This window comes from Tyto alba, unplaced genomic scaffold, assembly GCF_018691265.1.
Source record: "Tyto alba isolate M040663 unplaced genomic scaffold, T.alba_DEE_v4.0 Super-Scaffold_100000168, whole genome shotgun sequence".
Lineage (NCBI taxonomy): Eukaryota > Metazoa > Chordata > Aves > Strigiformes > Tytonidae > Tyto > Tyto alba.
In genome coordinates this window covers 50001-57500 of record NW_024881271.1, presented here as the reverse complement: position 1 = coordinate 57500, position 7500 = coordinate 50001, and positions in this window count along the sequence as shown.

Sequence of the window (7500 nt, the reverse complement as noted above, 5' to 3'; positions counted from 1 at the left end):
CCGCCACCTCACCCCTACTGCGCAGACTTTTCCATGGAGCCCTCCGGCGACCAGGGACGCCAGGGCAGGCCAGACACCACAGACCTCCCGCGTGTGCCCTTTGCTGGGAAAAAAACGGGACGGAGGCGCCGCCGCCTCGTCTCACACCATCACCGGGCTCTCGGCGGCCGGAGAAAGCCGCTGAAGGCTTCACAGTCCCCGGCCACCTGCATCCAGCAGCCAGCCACCGCGGCCAGCCACCGAGCTCTACCCCCACCTCTGGGGCTCTCCAGCTTAGGGCCGAAGAGGGAAGGACGAGGTGCCGCCACCTCGCCCCTGCTGCGCAGACCTTTTAACAGAGCCCTCCGGCAGCCACGGACGCTGGGGCAGGCCGGACACCACAGGCCTCCCGCGTATGGCACAGACTCGGAAAAAAAGCGGATGGAGGCGCCGCCGCCTCTCCGCGCCATCATCGGGCCCTAGGTGGCAAGCCGCGGCAGGCTTGAGACCCGCCCCACGGCCGCCTGCTACGGCCGCCGGTCACCGCGACCGGCAGCCGCCCAATGCCCGCTTCCACGGGCTCCGGCTTAAGGCCGGAGAAAAGGGGGCGACGAGGTGGGCGCTCCCACCGCCGTCCGCCCCCGTCGCGGGGCCCTCGAGCGGTGCCGGCAGCCTGGGACCTCGCAGGGCACCACTGCCCCCGACTGCCTGCCGGCACTCTCCCTTGCCGTCATCGGGCCCCTCGCGGGGCTGCCGCGGCAGGCTTGAGACCCGCCCCACGGCCGCCTGCTACGGCCGCCGGTCACCGCGACCGGCAGCCGCCCAATGCCCGCTTCCACGGGCTCCGGCTTAAGGCCGGAGAAAAGGGGGCGACGAGGTGGGCGCTCCCACCGCCGTCCGCCCCCGTCGCGGGGCCCTCGAGCGGTGCCGGCAGCCTGGGACCTCGCAGGGCACCGCTGCCCCCGACTGCCTGCCGGCACTCTCCCTTGCCGTCATCGGGCCCCTCGCGGGGCTGCCGCGGCAGGCTTGAGACCCGCCCCACGGCCGCCTGCTACGGCCGCCGGTCACCGCGACCGGCAGCCGCCCAATGCCCGCTTCCACGGGCTCCGGCTTAAGGCCGGAGAAAAGGGGGCGACGAGGTGGGCGCTCCCACCGCCGTCCGCCCCCGTCGCGGGGCCCTCGAGCGGTGCCGGCAGCCTGGGACCTCGCAGGGCACCGCTGCCCCCGACTGCCTGCCGGCACTCTCCCTTGCCGTCATCGGGCCCCTCGCGGGGCTGCCGCGGCAGGCTTGAGACCCGCCCCACGGCCGCCTGCTACGGCCGCCGGTCACCGCGACCGGCAGCCGCCCAATGCCCGCTTCCACGGGCTCCGGCTTAAGGCCGGAGAAAAGGGGGCGACGAGGTGGGCGCTCCCACCGCCGTCCGCCCCCGTCGCGGGGCCCTCGAGCGGTGCCGGCAGCCTGGGACCTCGCAGGGCACCGCTGCCCCCGACTGCCTGCCGGCACTCTCCCTTGCCGTCATCGGGATCCCGCTGAGGGGAAGCCACCATCGGCTCGTCCACCCTCCAGCTCTCACAGCGTTCGAGTGCCGGCGACCACCGCCGGTCTTTTGTCACCGTTTGCTCTTCCCCTCGACACCTGGCTGGAGAGTTCCAACCAGCCGGCAACGGCCCCCGGAGCATGCCTGCAGATCCTTCCGTTCTAGAGCACGCATAAGTTTCCGGGCTGACTTGATTGTGGAAAGCACCGGGAGATGGCCGTGCCGAACCGCCGAGGGAACCACCGCGAGAAAGGCCGCCCAGCGCCCCACTTCACCGGGCGGCCCACATGACCTCTTTGAGCGTGAAACACGATTGCCCTTTTGGGGCCTCGCCGCTTGCCCCTACTATACGGAATCGAACGTCCCGGCGTATAGGCAGTAAAAAAGCAGTGCGGCGCATTACCGGGGAGGCGCGCCAGCGACGCCGACCTTTACGATGAGGTAACTGGAGGCAGCGCAAAACAGCGACCCCTTCGACAGCTCCGCGGCAGTGCTGCGGACAACACAGCTACCGTGTCACGCAGGAGCAAAGTCCAAAGAAGCTGGGTAGACCTGTCCGCTCTTCACGCCGGACGCGACGGAAGCGACAGGGCGCGCAGCCGGCCTACCGACAACGGCAGCGTGACACGGAAACGGGTAGACCTGGCGGCCGACCACCGCCCCGGAGGTGGGTAGACCTGGCGGCCACCGACGGCCGCGGAAGCGGGTAGACCCGGAGGTCGACCATCGCCGCGGAAGCGTGTACACCTGGCAGCCAACCCCGGTCGCGGAACGGGGTAGATCTGGCGACCGACCACCGCCACGGAGGTGGGTAGACCTGGCGGCCAGCGACGGACGCGGAAGCGCGTAGGCCTGGCGGCCGACCACAGCAACGGAGGTGGGCAGAACGGGCAGCCGACCACGGCACAGGTGCTCGCTCTATGTAACAGACGTCAACGATGCTATCGGCGTGTACGTACCGCAGACAAAAGGTCTACTCGGTAACGCTTGGCCACCAACCCGGCGGATTGGGCGGCAGACGCCGGGCTCCGCGGGAGAGCGAGCGAGCGGGGCCGCGTCCACGGAGAGCTGCTCCAACGGCTTCACGCCGGCAGAGCCGGCACGCCGCGCAGCCGCTCCGACGCGCCCCGGGACGCCCGGCCGGTCGGCGGATGCGGAGCCAGGGCCCGGCGTCCCCGGAGCCGGGGCCCGGCGGATTGGGCGGCAGACGCCGGGCTCCGCGGGCGAGCGAGCGAGCGGGGCCGCGTCCCCGGAGAGCTGCTCCAACGGCTTCACGCCGGCAGAGCCGGCACGCCGCGCAGCCGCTCCGACGCGCCCCGGGACGCCCGGCCGGTCGGCGGATGCGGAGCCGGGGCCCGGCGGATTGGGCGGCAGACGCCGGGCTCCGCGGGCGAGCGAGCGAGCGGGGCCGCGTCCCCGGAGAGCTGCTCCAACGGCTTCACGCCGGCAGAGCCGGCACGCCGCGCAGCCGCTCCGACGCGCCCCGGGACGCCCGGCCGGTCGGCGGATGCGGAGCCGGGGCCCGGCGGATTGGGCGGCAGACGCCGGGCTCCGCGGGCGAGCGAGCGAGCGGGGCCGCGTCCCCGGAGAGCTGCTCCAACGGCTTCACGCCGGCAGAGCCGGCACGCCGCGCAGCCGCTCCGACGCGCCCCGGGACGCCCGGCCGGTCGGCGGATGCGGAGCCGGGGCCCGGCGGATTGGGCGGCAGACGCCGGGCTCCGCGGGCGAGCGAGCGAGCGGGGCCGCGTCCCCGGAGAGCTGCTCCAACGGCTTCACGCCGGCAGAGCCGGCACGCCGCGCAGCCGCTCCGACGCGCCCCGGGACGCCCGGCCGGTCGGCGGATGCGGAGCCGGGGCCCCGGCGTCCCCGCAGCCGGGGCCCGGCGGATTGGGCGGCAGACGCCGGGCTCCGCGGGCGAGCGAGCGAGCGGGGCCGCGTCCCCGGAGAGCTGCTCCAACGGCTTCACGCCGGCAGAGCCGGCACGCCGCGCAGCCGCTCCGACGCGCCCCGGGACGCCCGGCCGGTCGGCGGATGCGGAGCCGGGGCCCCGGCGTCCCCGGAGCCGGGGCCCGGCGGATTGGGCGGCAGACGCCGGGCTCCGCGGGCGAGCGAGCGAGCGGGGCCGCGTCCCCGGAGAGCTGCTCCAACGGCTTCACGCCGGCAGAGCCGGCACGCCGCGCAGCCGCTCCGACGCGCCCCGGGACGCCCGGCCGGTCGGCGGATGCGGAGCCGGGGCCGCCCGGAGGGCTAGCAGGACGGGGCGGCAGCACCACCGCACCATCGTCCATCCCCTTCTCACAGGGCCCCCGAGGAACCGGCGGGCACCTTGGAACTCACGGGCTACCGCCGCTCCGACTACATGCTAGCGAGCCCGCTTGTGCCTTCACGGGGCCCTCGGGGGCCGTGGGGCAAGCCAACGGTGGCTCGACTCCCTCCGGTCTTCCAGCGTTCGAGGGCCGGCGACCGCCGCCGGTCGATCCCGCCCTGACCCTCGGCTCCCGGCTAGAGCCATCTCGCCAGCCCGGAGCTCTCCTGCAGCTCCCTTGGCTTCATAGCTCCCGGCTCGCTCTGGGCTGCCTCGATCCTGGAAGCAACGTGAGGCGTCCGTGCCGAACCTCCAGGGGAACCACCACGAGAACGGCCGCCCAGCGCCCCACTTCTCTGGCCGAGCCGTATGCCGTCCGTGCCCGCTCACCGCCCATGCCCCGGAGCCGGCTCACCGCTCTCCCCTATATACGGGCTGGAGCGTCCCAGCGTACGGATAGGGAAAGCGCAGCGTGGCGCCCTACCGGCGAGGCGCGCCAGCGACGCCCACTTTTACGATGAGGTAACTGGAGGCAGCGCGAAACAGCGACCCCTTCGACAGCTCGTCGGAAGTGCTGCGGACAACACGTCTACCCTGTTCCAGGAAGCCGGGTCGACGTGACGGCCACGGACGGCCGCCCCACCGGAGACTCCTGGCGGCTGCTGCACGCCCCGGAGGCGGGTAGACCTGCAGGCCCTGGACGGCCCCAGAGGCGGGTAGACCTGGCGGCCTCCGCTCGCCCCGGAGACGGATAGACCTAGCTGCTGCTCCATGATCTACGGGGTGAGTGAGGGTGGTGGTGCACGGAAGGTGCGGGGGGGGGGGGGTGGGGGGGGACGGGCACACGAAATGATCTGTTTCTTTTGGTTTGGGTTTGTTATTTGGGGGGGGGGGGGTTTGGAGGTATTTGGCGGGGGGGGATTTTTTTTTTGTTGTTTTGGGTTTTTTTTTTTGTTCTGTTTTGCTTTTTTTTTTTTTTTTTCCTTTCTTCTATTTTTTACCACCCCCCCGAATTATAAGCATACCTGTTTCTCACGTCTGGGCAGGGTTCGAGGTTGGGGGTGTCATCTCCCCACCACCAGCACCACCCCCCCACGAGATATTAAGTGTGTTTTTAGTGCAAGACAATAAGCAGGAGCGGGCCATCCTGGAGGTGGCGTCGACCAGGGAGACCACCCGGGGCCTGCCATGTGAGGCAAGCGTGCACGGACCGGTGTGCAGACCCAGGCACGTGCGCCTGCGTGCGGGAACGGTCGGGGCAGGCGGTCTGGCGCCAGGGCCGTGTTTGGGGAGCGGCCCGGCAGGAGCGGGCCATCCTGGAGGTGGCGTCGACCAGGGAGACCACCCGGGGCCTGCCATGTGAGGCAAGCGTGCACGGACCGGCGTGCAGGCCCGGGCACGTGCGCCTGCGTGCGGGAGCGGTCGGGGCGGGCGGTTTGGCGCCAGGGCCGTGTTTGGGGAGCGGCCCGGCAGGAGCGGGCCATCCTGGAGGTGGCGTCGACCAGGGAGAACACCAGAGGCCTGCTGTGGGTGGCAAGCGTGCACGGACCGGCGTGCAGGCCCGGGCACGTGCGCCTGCGTGCGGGAGCGGTCGGGGCGGGCGGTTTGGCGCCAGGGCCGTGTTTGGGGAGCGGCCCGGCAGGAGCGGGCCATCCTGGAGGTGGCGTCGACCAGGGAGACCACCAGAGGCCTGTCGTGTGAGGCAAGCGTGCACGGACCGGCGTGCAGGCCCGGGCACGTGCGCCTGCGTGCGGGAGCGGTCGGGGCGGGCGGTCTGGCGCCAAGGCCGTGTTTGGGGAGCGGCCCGGCAGGAGCGGGCCATCCGGGAGGTGGCGTCCACCAGGGAGGCCACCAGAGGGCTGACGTGGGAGGCAGGCACGCACGGCCTTACTTGCAGGCCCGGGCACGCTCGCCTCCTTGGGGCAGCGAGCGGCGGTGCGCTTTCGGGCCTGGGGCAGGGACAAGTCTACCCCTGGCGCACGGGGTAGGGGAGAAAAAGACTACCCCTAGCGCAAGGGGAACGGGAGGACAAGTCTATCCCTTGCAACCGGGACAGGGACGAACAGGTCTACCCAGTGCACCGCTTACGGGAGGACAAGTCTACCCCGTGCACTCGGGGCATGGACGAACAGGTCTACCCAGTGCACCGCTTACGGGAGGACAAGTCTACCCCGTGCACTCGGGGCAGGGACGAACAGGTCTACCCAGTGCACCGCTTACGGGAGGACAAGTCTACCCCGTGCACCCGGGGCAGGGACGATCAGGTCTACCCATTGCATCCGTTACGGGAGGACAGGTCTACCCAGTGCACCGGTTACGGGAGGACAAGTCTACCCATTGCACCCGTGGCAGGGACGAACAGGTCTACCGAGTGCACCGCTTACGGGAGGACAAGTCTACCCATTGCACCCGTGGCAGGGACGAACAGGTCTGCCCCGTGCACTCGGGGCAGGGACGAACAGGTCTACCCAGTGCACCGCTTACGGGAGGACAAGTCTACCCAGTGCACCCGTGGCAGGGGCGAACAGGTCTACCCAGTGCACCGCTTACGGGAGGACAAGTCTACCCCGTGCACTCGGGGCAGGGACGAACAGGTCTACCCGGTGCACCGCTTACGGGAGGACAAGTCTACACCGTGCACTCGGGGCAGGGACGAACAGGTCTACCCAGTGCACCCGTGGCAGGGGCGAACAGGTCTACCCAGTGCAGCGCTTACGGGAGGACAAGTCTACCCATTGCACTCGGGGCAGGGGCGAACAGGTCTACCCAGTGCACCAGTAACGGGAGGACAAGTCTACCCAGTGCAGCGCTTACGGGAGGACAAGTCTACCCCGTGCACTCGGGGCACGGACGAACAGGTCTACCCAGGTCACCCGTGGCAGGGGCGAACAGGTCTACCCAATGCAGCGCTTACGGGAGGACAAGTCTACCCATTGCACTCGGGGCAGGGGCGAACAGGTCTACCCATTTCACCAGTAACGGGAGGACAAGTCTACCCAGTGCACCGCTTACGGGAGGACAAGTCTACACCGTGCACTCGGGGCAGGGACGAACAGGTCTACCCAGTGCACCCGTGGCAGGGGCGAACAGGTCTACCCAGTGCAGCGCTTACGGGAGGACAAGTCTACCCATTGCACTCGGGGCAGGGGCGAACAGGTCTACCCAGTGCACCAGTAACGGGAGGACAAGTCTACCCAGTGCAGCGCTTACGGGAGGACAAGTCTACCCATTGCACTCGAGGCAGGGGCGAACAGGTCTACCCAGTGCACCAGTAACGGGAGGACAAGTCTACCCAGTGCAGCGCTTACGGGAGGACAAGTCTACCCCGTGCACTCGGGGCACGGACGAACAGGTCTACCCAGGTCACCCGTGGCAGGGGCGAACAGGTCTACCCAATGCAGCGCTTACGGGAGGACAAGTCTACCCATTGCACTCGGGGCAGGGGCGAACAGGTCTACCCATTTCACCAGTAACGGGAGGACAAGTCTACCCAGTGCACCGCTTACGGGAGGACAGGTCTACCCCGTGCACTCGGGGCAGGGACGAACAGGTCTACCCATTGCACCCGTGGCAGGGGCGAACAGGTCTACCCAATGCAGCGCTTACGGGAGGACAAGTCTACCCATTGCACCCGGGGCAGGGGCGAACAGGTCTACCCAGTGCACCAGTAACGGGAGG